Source organism: Ceratotherium simum, chromosome X (assembly GCF_057802395.1).
Source record: "Ceratotherium simum simum isolate JZ-2026a chromosome X, ASM5780239v1, whole genome shotgun sequence".
NCBI lineage: Eukaryota > Metazoa > Chordata > Mammalia > Perissodactyla > Rhinocerotidae > Ceratotherium > Ceratotherium simum.
The window spans coordinates 95,074,190-95,088,048 of record NC_141940.1 but is presented as its reverse complement, the minus strand read 5'-3'; the positions used below and the strand labels follow the sequence as shown (position 1 = coordinate 95,088,048).

At 39.4% G+C, this 13,859-nt stretch overlaps 1 protein-coding gene across 1 annotated transcript in view; it reads right to left on the bottom strand.

The window, feature by feature from the left end:
* The window catches only part of CASK (calcium/calmodulin dependent serine protein kinase), a 417,632-nt gene extending 406,893 nt beyond the window's left edge, over positions 1 to 10,739 (bottom strand). The window contains exon 1 of the mRNA XM_087427616.1: positions 10,367 to 10,739. The gene's annotated coding sequence lies outside the window, so the exon portion shown is untranslated. The remainder of the gene's footprint in view (positions 1 to 10,366) is intronic.
* Positions 10,740 to 13,859: the final 3,120 nt, after the last annotated feature.

Below are 13,859 nucleotides of genomic sequence, written 5' to 3'. Positions count from 1 at the left end.
GGTATGTGCTTCATTTTTCATATACAAATAGCAAGTATATCTGTAGGATACATTCTTAGAAGTGGAATTGCTAAGTTAAAGGTCATGTGCTTTTATAATTTTGATAGATGTGGCCCAAGTGGCCTCTAAAAAGTTAGTCTAGTGTGCTGATCTTATATTCCCTTCTGAGCACCACCACTGTATTTGAATCACACTTGCACATTTGTTTGCTTTGTACTCACCTGCCATACCCAGGGATGCTCTTACATCAGTAATTCTAGTCTTCATTTTGTCAATCACACATTACATGAAGTATTTTGTTCTTATTCTGAATAACAATTTAAAAAGAAGAAGAACAAAAAGGAATTGGAATCAAAAGACTCGGGTGCAAGTCTTGGCTACCCTTCTTACGTGCCTTGTGACATCGGGCAAATTACTCATCTGCTCTGAGCCTAGTTTTTCTCATCTCAAAAGTGGGATCAGGCCACCATCTCAAAAATTTTGCGAAAATGAAAGGAGACATTGCATAAGAAGCATCCAGTTTTGTTCTGGCACACAGTAGAAATCCTATAATTGATGGCTTCTTCCTTTCTTGGTCCTATTCCCATTTTGGTTTCCTTATTTGTTTTTTTAAAGGCATAAAGTTTCTGAGGTAGACAGAATTCTAAGATGACCTCCAATGACTCATTCCTTCATATAATATCCTCCCCTTGAATGTGGGAGGGACCTATAAATATGATAAGATATTGTTCCTGCGATTATTTTATGTTATATGGCACAGTTGACTTTAAGAAAAAGAGATTATCCTCAGTGGAGCTGACCTAATCCAATGACCCCTTTAGAAGTAGAGAATTTTCTCTAGCTAGTCACAGAAGAGGAAGCAGAGTGACACTTGCTGGCTGGCCCAAAAGAAAGCAAACATCCATGTAAATTCCCATGGGAGCAACGTGGCAAGGAAAAAGGGGCAGCCTTCAGCAGCTGAGAGCAGTCCCCAGCCAACAGCAAGCAGGAAAGTGGGGATATAAGTCCTACAATCCCAAGGAACTGAATTCTGCCAACAATCAATGAGCCTAGAAGAGGACTCTGAGCCATAGATGAGAACCACAACTCTGACTGACACCTTGATGTCAGCTAGTGAAACTCTGAGCAGAAAATCCAGGCACACTGTGCCCAGACCCTAACCTACAGAACTGTGAAGTAATAACTGTGTGTTGCTCTAAGCCACTAAGTTTGTGGTAATTTGTTATGCAGCACTAGAAAACTAATACACTTTGTAAATCCTATGTCCGGTGAGATAAACCAGTGATGAGATTGTATAGAGGCCACGGAAAACAAAAACTAGTATTTGCTCTCTTTTAACACTACACTAGCATCGTTAATTTGTGTTTTATTTGGTTCAATGCCTATCTTCTTTCTAGAAGCCAATTTCCCCAAGCAGAATGTACATGGCACCTTAATATTCCTTTTCCATTTTTAGGGCATTGCATTCACTAAATGCCTATTGCTTGCTTCTAAGAAAACAGTTTTTTCCTTTTCTTAAAACAATTTTTGATTAATTTGTGAGTAACTTAACAGTATTATGTTTTGGGTAACAAAATCTGACTTTAAAAGCGCTGATGTGAGTTTTGATTAGTTTCATTCTATTACTCAGAAACAATAGAACTAACCCTCTCTCAGTCGAAGATTAGACTGAGGATTCTATGTTCTGATTTGGTTATTGTTCTTTATTATCCACTCTCTTCAAATGTGTTTAGTGCATTTTCAGTCTTTTGTAAAGATAATTGTCCATTCCAAATAAGATGAGCAGCTTGTAGTGAGTTTCCTAAAGAAAAAGCTATTAGGTGATTTGAGTTCAACTGATATCAGTGGTGTCCATAAGAACAAAATTATGAATCAAGAGAGCGTGTAGAAGCTTAATTTGAAAGTTTATGAGGGGTATAAGGCCAGCTATTATATGGTAATAATTATCTGAGAGATAAAACTGATAGATCCTATAAATGTTTTAAGTGTGCTGGCTAAGACTTCTTAACTTTTCATATTATTGCCTTAGGCCAGTTTTTTAAAACCCTGAAAATTAAAACAATTATTATTCATTAAAAATATATTTAATAAGAACAATATAATGATCAGATATAGCTTATGTAATTTTAAAAATTGATGTTTTAGGACACAGTATTTGTTTGAAATTTTATATTTACAATTTTGTGATCTGATTCCACATGGTAACGTGGGGTCTTATGCACTGAGCTATTTGTATGACTTAAGAAAGAACTTGGTGTACACGTGTCCATGGATAATATCCATCTCTCATATAGTGTTCAATAAGGAGGAGCAAATTTCTAGACGGTGCTTCTACTCTTGGTTGTTAACTTGATGTATTAATTGATTAGAAGCTTTTAATATAGTGATAAATGGTGCTTATGCTTGTAATTTTTATTCTAAAGCTATTGATTGTTTAAAAATTCATCTTTGAGGGCTTAACTTTCCTAAATAAGGGAAAGAAAGTGTCAATATGCAGGCAACCTGCTCCTATAGTGGTCTATGAGACAGCGTCTAGTTAAGAGACTGGCTGCAGCCTACACACCTCACTTTCCCCCTTGGAGCTCAAGGGATTGTGCAATTAATCCTCCTAACATCCATTTACACTTGATTAGGAACAGGTGAAGGGATCTTCATGTCACAAATAAGACTCTTACACATAAAGAGGTTAATGGTTTGCTGACAAGTCAGCAACAAAACTGGGCTGGCAGCCCTTGTGGCTGCCTTTCTGGCCCAGAATTCTCTGCTCCACACCATCACACTTCTGTTTTTAGAGTCGTACTCCCAGTGAAACTGGTTTTCGTTGTAAACCACATACTTGCTTTTGAGTTGAAAATGGAAAACTAGACAAAGCACATCTTTTATCCTACTGTTTATATCATATTGTTCAAGTTGTCACTGATCAATGTTTGTACTTAGAAAATCATTTCTTTTTAGTATTTTGGCCCCCATTTTGTCCCTCTATGTGAAGATGTTAGAAAAAAACGAAGTGGTCTATCAATTTTATTTTTGACAAATGCCTTTCGAATGCTGTTATAATAACAGCATTTTTTTAGGTGAAGGACTAACATGGGATTTTAAGGTGAAGAACTAACATGGGATCATCCTCCCGATGGCACTAACATAGCTGAATACAAAGAAAATATTTTTTATTCCATGAGTATTTCATGGAAGCAAGCTTCCTTTGTAGCCATGTAAGTCTGCGAAGCCATTGAGAGTTTCTATGCAGTCATGATACAAAGCAAGTCTTGGAATTTGGGGAAACATCAAAAACCCTTGTTTTTTGTACAAAAACCATTGTACAATCTGATTAGCCCCACTGTGTTATAAAATTTAAAACGGAGGGAAATAATTGCAGGCCCCACTTTGAAGATATCAAACATGAGAATTTCACTCAAGCTGCCTCCCCTCTCTCCAGCTGGCAGCATCACCACTGGAATCACAAACAACAGCAGGTAATTTTAGTAGAATGTGTCTCATCCAAAAGAAAAAAAAGTTTAGTTGTACCAACAGACAGGAAAACTCAACAATTAAGCAACAATTAATCAATAATGTGGCATCAATTCTATAAAGAATATTTGAAAATTTTAACTGAACTTGGAAAATGCAAATTAACTTTGCCAGGAAAAATTGATCCAAAATACAGAAAACTCATAGTTGTCTAATGTGGTCAGGATATGGAATGTTCTTATAAATCAACATTTTCATTAATAGAGGTAACGTTCTATTACATGAAGAATTTTCTGCAACTAGAGGTCAGAAGATGAACTCTGCTTCTAGCATAACTTTGTGACTTTTCTTCATTCATTTGATCTCTCTGAATTAGTTTTTTCACTTGTAAAATGAGATGATGGTGGGAGTAATACATATTCTTTCTATCTCACAGGGTCATTACAAGGAACAAATGTGACTGTAAAGTATAAGGTTTTGTCAACACCATACATACTAGAGGGTCCAGTTTTCAATTACTAGGCTAGAACAAACTGCGTATGACATGAAACCTAAACTGTATGTAAAGCAAAGGTGTAGCATTAATGAATCTAATTCCACAAACCCATGGGTGCAAGAAATGACCTTTACATTTTTCTAAACTATCACTTCAGTCATTTTTGGGTTTCCCTTCTCTACAGGCTGTTATCCATGTCTGGGATCTTGCCCAGGGTCAAGGTACTGTGTGTGTACTGTGTTTAAGTGTCCGTCTAGCCCTGTGTTATTGGTCTACACTGAGACATACACTGGCCCTGACCACATGACTCCCCTTCCTCTCTCGGGTCTTGCTCCTCCCCAACAGCATTGCTGAGAAGCAGAGTGCAGGTCTCCTTCCTCTAGGGACCTACCAACACTTACCTCTGCCAGCCTGGGGAAATTTTTTTCTGATCTGAGGGAAATCCTTTTCCTTACATTTTTCTTCAAGAAACTCTATTTGGACCTATGCATCTTCCCCTAAAAGACTGGGGCTTTTAGAAAACAAAAACCAGGAAGATGTGCAGGCTTTTTTGACTTTCTGCCCCGCCACATACTTCCCCCCTGAAGCACACAGCTGGCTATCTGATTGAAAGTGGGTATGAGAAAGGAAGGAAAAATTCCAGATTACTATTGCAAAATATCCGTAGTCATTTATTCATTCAACACATGGTTATTGAGCACTATATGCTAGACCCTGTGCTATGCCCTTGGGATATAGCAGTGAACATGACAGGTACAGTCCCTGCTCAGGTCTCCTTACATTCTAGAGGAGATAGACATTAAACAGTGACTTAGATGAGTAATTCCACAATTGCACTTGTGATAAGTGCTGTAAAGAACATGCAGAAGGTGTTAGAGCAGGTATAAGGGGGAACTGATCTAATCTGGGGTCAGGGAAGGTTTCTCTGAGGAAACCATTAAAGCTGAGATCTGAAGGATAATAGCAATCTGTTTGGGGTGGGGAGGGAGCATTCAGGCAGAGGGAAGAGTGTGTACAGATGGAAAGGTAATGGCCCATTGAGCCAGGTTGACATCACCTACCATGATGCAGATGTGCAAAGAAATATAACATTATTTTCTGTGATCAAACTCAGCTTTATATCAAGGAAACTGTCTAGCTAAAACAGATAACTTATTTTATCCCTTTCCAGTATGCTTATTCCAATTTATTAATTTTTCCCCAAATTCAATGACCATTATTTGTCATTATCCACTTCAAAAGCGTGTCAATTATCATTATTTGCCACTATCCAACACCACTCCTGATATTATCAGATTCTTACACAACTATCTGGGAGATTCTAATCCTCCCACTCCCTAGATTTTGAGCTCAAGGGTGGTGGTGGTGGGGATCTTGGGCAATACTGCAAACTTGTGTGTTGACTTTGCCTCTCTCTGTGGAATCGAGAATGTATGGAAAGGAGGCAAGAGAACATAGGAGACCAAATAGGAGGCTGGTGCAGTGGTCCAGGTGAACAATGGTGGTAGTTGGACCAGAAGGATAGCAGTGATGATAAAAAAAAAAGTAGATGGACTTAAGACATATAGAGGAGGGAGAATAATTAGGATGTGGTGATTGATTAGATATGTGTGTGGGGGGGCATTTAGGGAGAAGATAGTGACTTCTGGGTTTCATGGTGTTGCCACTTGCTGAGATATGGAACATTAGAGGGAGAAAATTGGGGAAGATTTTCTCATGGGGGGATGTAACATCAAAACTGTTTCCTTCTGGCAAGGGTTGGAATTCTTTGAATGGAAGCCTAGCAATTACTCAGCTAGACTGTCTGCTGGGTTGGTTTAAGTCAAGAATAGATCCTGAGAATTTTCTGATGATACAACTGCCTCCTCAACCTGTCCACTTGGGTGTGTAATTGGCATCTTACACTTAACATGTCCCAAACGGAGTTTCTGGTCTTCATTCTAAACCTGTTCCTCCTACAATGTCCTTCACTTCAGGAAATGATAACTTTGTCCTTCCAGTTACTCTGGCCAAGCCCCTGAAATCATTCTTAATTCCTCTCTTTTAAACCCCTCACATGCAATCAGTCAGTAAATCCTATTGTATCTGCTTCAAAATATATCCAGAATCCAAGCATTTCTTTTCACCTCTACTGCTACGTCATTTGTTCCAAGCCATGATCGTTTTATCATTTCTATCCTGGATTGTTGCAGTAGCCTCTCACTGGTCTCCCTGCTTCTACTCAAGCTCCTCTATAGTCTATCATCCACATAGCAGTCAGAGTGAACCTGTTAAAATAAGCCAGATCATGTCACTGCTTTGATCAAAATCCTCCAATGACTCCTCATTCTTATCAAAGTCGAAGTCTGAACACTCTATGAAGGCAGGTTTTTTTTTCTCTTTTGCTATGTTTTCTGTGCCTAGCTTGGTACTTGATACATAGGAGGGGCTTCGGTGGTCTTTGCTTGTAACCAGCCCAGCTGCATCTCAAGTTTGGTATTCTGTTTGGAGGGATCATCACATTTGTCCAGCTGGGAGGACTCAGGGCTTTGGAGGAGTCCCAGCGTTCAGAGTTTTTCAATTTCTTTGGCTTCTCCATAACATTCCCATTCCAATGACCAAGATTTGAGTCTTTTCTAATTACAGCATTAACTTTAACCCCAAGAACCCAGCACAGCATAAAAACCAGATAGTGCTATTCAGCCAGGCTCACATCTATCTCCCCATTTCGGTCCCGGTAGACTCAGACCTCCAGCATGTTGGGTCAGTTATGGCTTAAAATCAGTAGTGGAAAATTTTATGAGCCTTTTTTAAAATCCAAGTTCTTTTCCTATCTAACAACTTCTCATAAAAATAGTATTGGTCTTGGTTCAGGGACAGCAGCAGCCAAAAGTGAAATTATATTGTGCTAGTTGGGTCCTCTGCGAAGCCAACATGGAAATGGAGTTAGGAGTGCAATAGGTTTATTGGGGGTAAAGCTTATGAAAGTCAAAAGGGGGATCAAACAGGATTGGGCAGGGAAAGTCTGCAGATTGAGATGCAGATCCAGCAAAGTCTTACCAACCCAACCAGGAGCTCTGGAGCAAAGACTGCTGTTAGAGGAGTCCTCCACTGGGCAGAATGGCCAGTCTCTGGACTTCTTCTGTGCTGAGTCATTGGCTGGGACTGCCTGGGAAGAGCTTGGCCTCAGCTCCAAAGCTGAGGTGGATCCTGAAAATGTTACAGCTATAGGCTGTCAGCTGATTAAGCTCCTTGGCACTGAATGGCAAGTTCTTTCTTGAAGGGTGATCTGAGCAGCACACTTTCATGACTGCAACACACACTTTCATGACTGCAACACATACTCTCTTAAACGTCATTTTGACTACCCCTGGATCTCCAAGTTGGTCCATGGTGGGTTGGAGAGGTAGGAATATGGAAGGCAAACTTATGTAATAGTTCACTGTATCTGGGAGATGTCAGCCTGACCTCAATTGGCTGAGGAGTGGTTGGTGGCAAGATTTCTTTTCTTTCTTCTTCTTTTTTTCCCCTTTGGTTGGGGGAGACAAGAACCAATAACTAACTGGCCTTCATGAATTTGCTTGAGATAAGTGCCTCAAAATAGGAGCTTTTGAGCATTAACTGAAGCCTTATCTTTTACTGACAGGGCGATCCAAGGCTACGGGAGAGCACCAATCCTGTTTACATATTTTAAAATATCTCTCACAACTAATGCAAATCAAATACTTTAAAATTTTAAATCATTTCCACTAGTGCACACTTCAAACAACAAACTAACACTGGCAGTTATTACATCATCTTAAAAAAAAAAAAACTCCTGTAATCAATTAAACTCATTACACCTGAATAATCATCACCACTGATGTATAATTTAAATAATCTCTGCAAGATGATTTATTTATGACTGTCAGGCCTACTAACAACTTTCCAAAGCATCACTCAGTGGAGTCTGATAAAGTTTCCTGATGAAGCCGTTTCAAACCTTGGGGAGTTTCCTGTATTGCCGTGGGATAAACTGTTCAAGACAGGAAGAGCAGCCCATGAAAATTACCTAAATGCCTTGCTTTACCTTATCTTCCTTCAGCTGGGCACTCTGGAAAGAATTTGTCTGTTTCTTGATATTCTTTACTTAAACCACCAGATGTAATAACCAACTCCATCAGATATCCTCATATTTGGCTACCAAGTCCTGCAAATCCTACTCCTTGATTGGCGCCCATTTGGAGACCCTCAAATCAGCTGGCTGTAACTTAACAAGTTGCTTTGCCACCACTATGTGGACTACCACTTTCCCATCCTGGGACTGGGGGCACCTTATTACCACCAATCCTACCATTTCTCCACATTTTCTTTCAAGATCTATTGTATGCAACTCCACTCCTGTTTAGGCATGTTTGATAGCAAGAGATAGAAATCTACTCACGCTAGCTTGAAGTGAAGCAGGATTTATGGTACAATAAATGCTACAATCTCATGGGTACTTGACAATAGGAACTGGATTATGACTAGGTCACACAGGAGTGGGAACTGGGATGTCAGGCACCATGTGGGCCTGCCAACTCTTGAGGAGCCACAGCACACTTTCTTCTCTTGCTAGGGTTGCTTGGTTCTGTCTCTTGTGGCTTTTTCATACCTCCACAACTTCAGCTCTTGAGTTGTGTTGGCTTGCCATGGCACTGACTCCTGCCCTGTCTCTGCTTGATTTTATTTCCAAGATTCAGTCTCTCAGTGTCTCAGTTTCTGAATTAAGTTTTGTAGTGTTCCAATTCTGAAGTCCCAGTTGAAAGTCAGGTATAAACCCCTGGTGCAATCACTGTGACTAGGATGGGGATGCCATAACACTTCTATGGTGGAAGATGAAGCAGGTTTTCTAAGAACAGAATATGAGTGGCAAGGTAATGATTGGCATGTCAACTAAAAGTTGAGATTCAGTTTCTGGAGTTCCAGTAAGTAGTTAGGAAGAAGGATAAGAATTTGCATAAATATTTAGAATAATTTTATTATCGGGAGATAGTATAGCATAATGATTAAGAGCATAGACTCTGGAGTCAGACTTATAATCTATGTGACCTTGGATATGTTATTTAGCTTCTCTGTATCTCAGTTTCCTCATCAGTAGAATGGAGATAATGTTACCCATATTATAGTGCTGTCAGTTAATATACGTAAAATACTTAGAATAGTGCCTGGCTTGTATTAAGTGATAAATAAGCATCAGTTATCATGTTCTTAACTACATTCTTCTTAGAGTTCCTTACTGAGTAGCAGTATAAACTTTTATTTACATTTTATTGTTCAAATTCAATTTATATAAAAATACATATTATTTGTGTTATCTTATTGGCATCAACTGGTGACAAATGGTTGGTGTGTGTAGACAGGTAAGTTCAGTTTCATGGCTATTTGGGCTATCTGATTTATTATTTAGCACTGAAGTATTTAATATTTTAGTCATATAAGTACTGACTTTTATTATATTTGTATACCACTTATCCTACTAGTTAATGTTTTTCTTTAAATTAACACACTTAAATGAAGAAAAGTCTTAACTACATTTCCTTAAAAGACAAAACACTTTATCATTACAATAAATGAATACCCTGTATCACTTGCCTTAAATAGAAGATAACCACACATATAAACGCAATGAAAACAGCACAATGTTCCTCAAGTCTAACTAGGTAACACTTGCGTGCTCAGAGTGTGAGGTTGGCTTTCTGTAAAACAAGATCAACGAGTGTTAGGGGTGTTTAAAACCAGCCCTGAGTTGAAACTTTGGTAGTGACGTAATCAAATGATTAAAAAGAATTGGACAAAGAATAATGTTCTAACTATGTGGCTTAATATTATTTAATGGTGGGTGTGAGGCCTGCCAAAGCCATCCCTGAAATTCTGTCTCCTACCTCCAGTAGTACAAGTTTTACACGATAGGAAATCCACTATTCTGGAGGGGATAAAGCCTATAAGCAGGGAGAAGACTCGGAATGGTGCTTTCCTCTTTTTTACTTCATTTTCTATACAGGAGAATTATACCTTGTTATGAGAGGTTCGGGGATTCGATTGGAGATGTAAAAGACACTTTCCACTCCAAACAAATGGACTGAAGGTATATTTTATTATATAGAGGATAGTAAAGGCGATAGTCCGCAAACAGATCCAAATAGGTCAAATAATAAGAGGGAAAAACACCAGCTCGACTGGAAAGGGAAAACAACCACATCGGCTGAGATAGCAGCAGATCCGAATAGGTCATATAATAAGAGGGAAAAACATCAGATCGATCGGAAAGGGAAACACCAGATCGACTGAAGGGAAATGACACAAATCAACCGGAAAGAGAAACACCAGGTTGACCGAAAAGAGAACACATCAAATCAGTTACTTCACAGTAAATCAATTACTCACATCAAATCAGTTACTCACAATATCCACACCCCACTGCCGGGAGAGCCCTGTCAATCGACGCGGCTGGGCAAGGATCACACGTCCTGGGCAAGGTGTCCCTTCCACAGGTGGAACTCTCACCGGGTCTCAGTCTCCAGCAGTTTATATAAGCAGTTACAGAGTTTACAGAGCAAGCATCCAGTGTTCCCATGCACAAATGGTTATCAGTGGCGTACGTGCACTGAGCCCCTTGGCTAACGTCCCAGCCCAGTAGTTGTGTACGTGCATTGTTTTCTTTGGTTATCGTCTTAGCCCGGCACAGATGGCCAGTCCATCCCGTGCTACGACGCTCCAAGAGCCTTGAACTGTTACAACTTGCAACTCCCTCCGTGGGAGAAAGGCCAGTTCCCGGGAAAAGGCCAGTTCCCACCACACAGAAAGCAGCTTTGTATTTCTTTGTGTGCTGGTGGCTGTAGGTCAATGGAGCGGCCAAACATGGCTGTACTCATGTCAAGACATACCTCCAGGAAAGAAGAGGGTCTGGTGTTCAAATCCTTTTCCCAACACTTACTAGTCTTGGAAGTTACTTACCATCTCTTGTTTTCTCTCTTGTAATGTGGGGGGAATAATAATGCCTAACTTGAAAAGTTATTAAATATGAAGTTATTAAAATGAAGATTAAATATGACCACACGTGAAGAGTTCTTAGCACAGGTCTTGACTATAGTAAGCCCTAATAATATATATGTTTTGTTTTATAAATGGGATCATGCATACATTGACTTGCTTTTTACTCTTAATAATAATTTACAGTTATTTCTCCATGTGAATTCATATAAACTTAACTTATTTAAAAAATGACTGCATAGAACCCCAAAGTATGTATATTCCATGTTTTCTTTAACCAGTCTTTTGCTGGGGAACATTCGGGTTGTTTCATGTGTGTGTATGTGTGTATATTTGTTTTACAAGTGAAGGATTTGAGGCTTAAAGAGATTCAGGCAGCCTGAGCATACCAAAGTCATACCATGTCCTGTGCTCTGACACATTGTCAACAGCAGCCTCATCCCCACCACTGGCGATGCCCTATCTATGTATGCCAGAAATATCAGCTGTCCCTAAGTGTCAGATTCCTGAACTGGAGTCAAGGAGGTTTGATTCACATGTAAAGGGGGAAATGATGTTACTCAAGGGGGTATGTAAAGACCCCCTGCCTATGGAAAGGGCATATGCGTGGGGTAGAAGTGAAAGGCAGTAGGCAGAGGTCCGAAAGGGCTGAGAAAAACTGGAAGGATATTTGGGGGCGGGGATGGCGGTAGGGGTGGGAAGAGGGGGAGACAATGCCAAGACTCACTAGAAGAGAAGGGAAGGGAAGAGGCAGGAGAGTTTTACAGGCTCACTCTGCCCACCTCTCAATTTTGCATCCTCTTTTGTCACCTGTTTATGGTGTAGAAGAAATAACAAATTACATTTCTAGCACAATGCCTCATCCTGCAAATGCTCAATAAATATTTCCTGAGTGAATGAATAGATTTACATTCCAGATTACCTAAAACTCAGAGAATCTTGAGCCAGGCATCTAGACATGGCAGGGACGCCATCTGGGAGTGAAGACACCATTCTACTCGGCCCCACACAGACAAGCCGAGTCAGACTAGTGGCAGAGGCCAGTACCGAACTTTATGGTTGCCACATGGAGTAGAACACAATTTATAGCATTGTTTCAGGTGCTAGTGGAGGAAACAAAATCTTGAAAGAACCATTATAAGACTTCACATGTCCTTTGTGTAGCATCATAAAAACAGGATGCCCAAGTTTATGATTCTATTACAAAAGAAAAATAAAGCCATTAGTAAATCTAAGGAAAGTTATTGACTACACATCTCTTTGTCCAAGTCAGTTTACAGAATATATTGAATTGGGCTATGTGGCCCCCAAGAGCAAAATCCATGAGTTATTTTTAGTGGACTTAGAGCAAGTCTAAATAAGTTCAGGGCTGTCTGCCTTGAGTTGCTCTTTATGGTGGTAGTATCAACTCCTTTATATACTAGACATGCTTTCAAGGTTCAATACTTTGAGCACAGGTAGCCTGTATTCCAGGTCAAATAGTTGTGAACTGAGTACTTTTAGAGCTGTGGCTCCAATTGATTTGAAGTGGTTTAAATGAAATGTGAGATATGCAGTTTGAATTCTGGTTGTGCCTCATTTTAGTTGTGTGTATTAGTCATGATTTTGCTGAGATAATGCTGTGTAAAATAACTATCAAATCTCCCTTATTTTTCTCACTTGCAAGCCAGTGGATTGACTGTGGCTCTGTTGGGTTCAGCTGTAGGTTAGGTTCAGGTCTCTCCCACATGTCTCCTCATTCTGGAGAAGCTACTCAAGCTATGTTCCCTTGTGGTGGATGGCAGAAGTGCAAGATAGAAAGCCAACCACACAGGCACATTAAAAACCTCTACTTGTGTCATGTCAACTAACAATCCATTGGCCAAAGCCCATGTTAATGGAATAGGGAAGTGTACTCCTCCCATGGAGAGGAGACATGGCAAGAAGGAAAAACTGTGAGCAAATAATACAATCTAACACACCATAGGCCCTTGGTTAAGATGCTGGACCTCTTTGTGCCTCAGTTTTCATCATTTGGAAAATGAGCATCATAATGTTATTTTCTTCATAAGGTTGTTTGGAGACTTAAATGAGTTAATATATATAAAGCAGTTGGAACAGTGCCTGGCCCATAGTAAGCACTCAATAAATGTCAACTATTCATACTTCAGCTATTTTCTAAGCAAGAAAAGTAAAAAGTTCTTGATTTATAGGAACCCAAATTCCAACAAATTTTGACATAATTATATTGTTCATATTGAAGGACATATTAGCACATATTCAGAAAGATGATAAAGTAGAGCTGGAGTAAGTAGAACCTTGATTAATCAGAATTCAACTAGCCTGGCTCTAGAATTTTAGTTTGTTAGAATTGCAGGGGACATTGGAGATCCTCTTGCCTCTGAAAGAGCATGGGATTAGTGTGTGAAGATACAGGTTAGGATCAAGTCTCTACCACTTGGGCATATCCCTGAACCTAATTTGAAACATATATAAAATAGGGATAATGAGGTTGTTGCTATGATCGAGTCAGATAATATACAAATATTGAAACATATAAAGCTCTACACAAACAGTATTGCTCTTAATACAATCTCTTTCATTTTGCAGAAGGCAGAATTGAGGCCCAAAAAAGACTTAAGTTGCACGAGTTCATCTAACTCATTGTAGTAGAGCCAAGACCAGCATACTGTCTACTAACTCAAGGTGTATGTGCTTATATTTGAACAGATTTCTTTTAGCATTACTCTTTTTGAGAAAAAGAAAAAAGACAAAAGACAAGATAGGTTTATATCAAGTATGTAATAAAAAATTAAAAAACTACCTTCCAGTATGTGTCCTTGGGTCAGTAAATTTTTAACCCATTTTGCTCCATTTTTTCTCTGTAGTGCTTCATTGAGAATCTATAGTGCTACTTAGAATAACA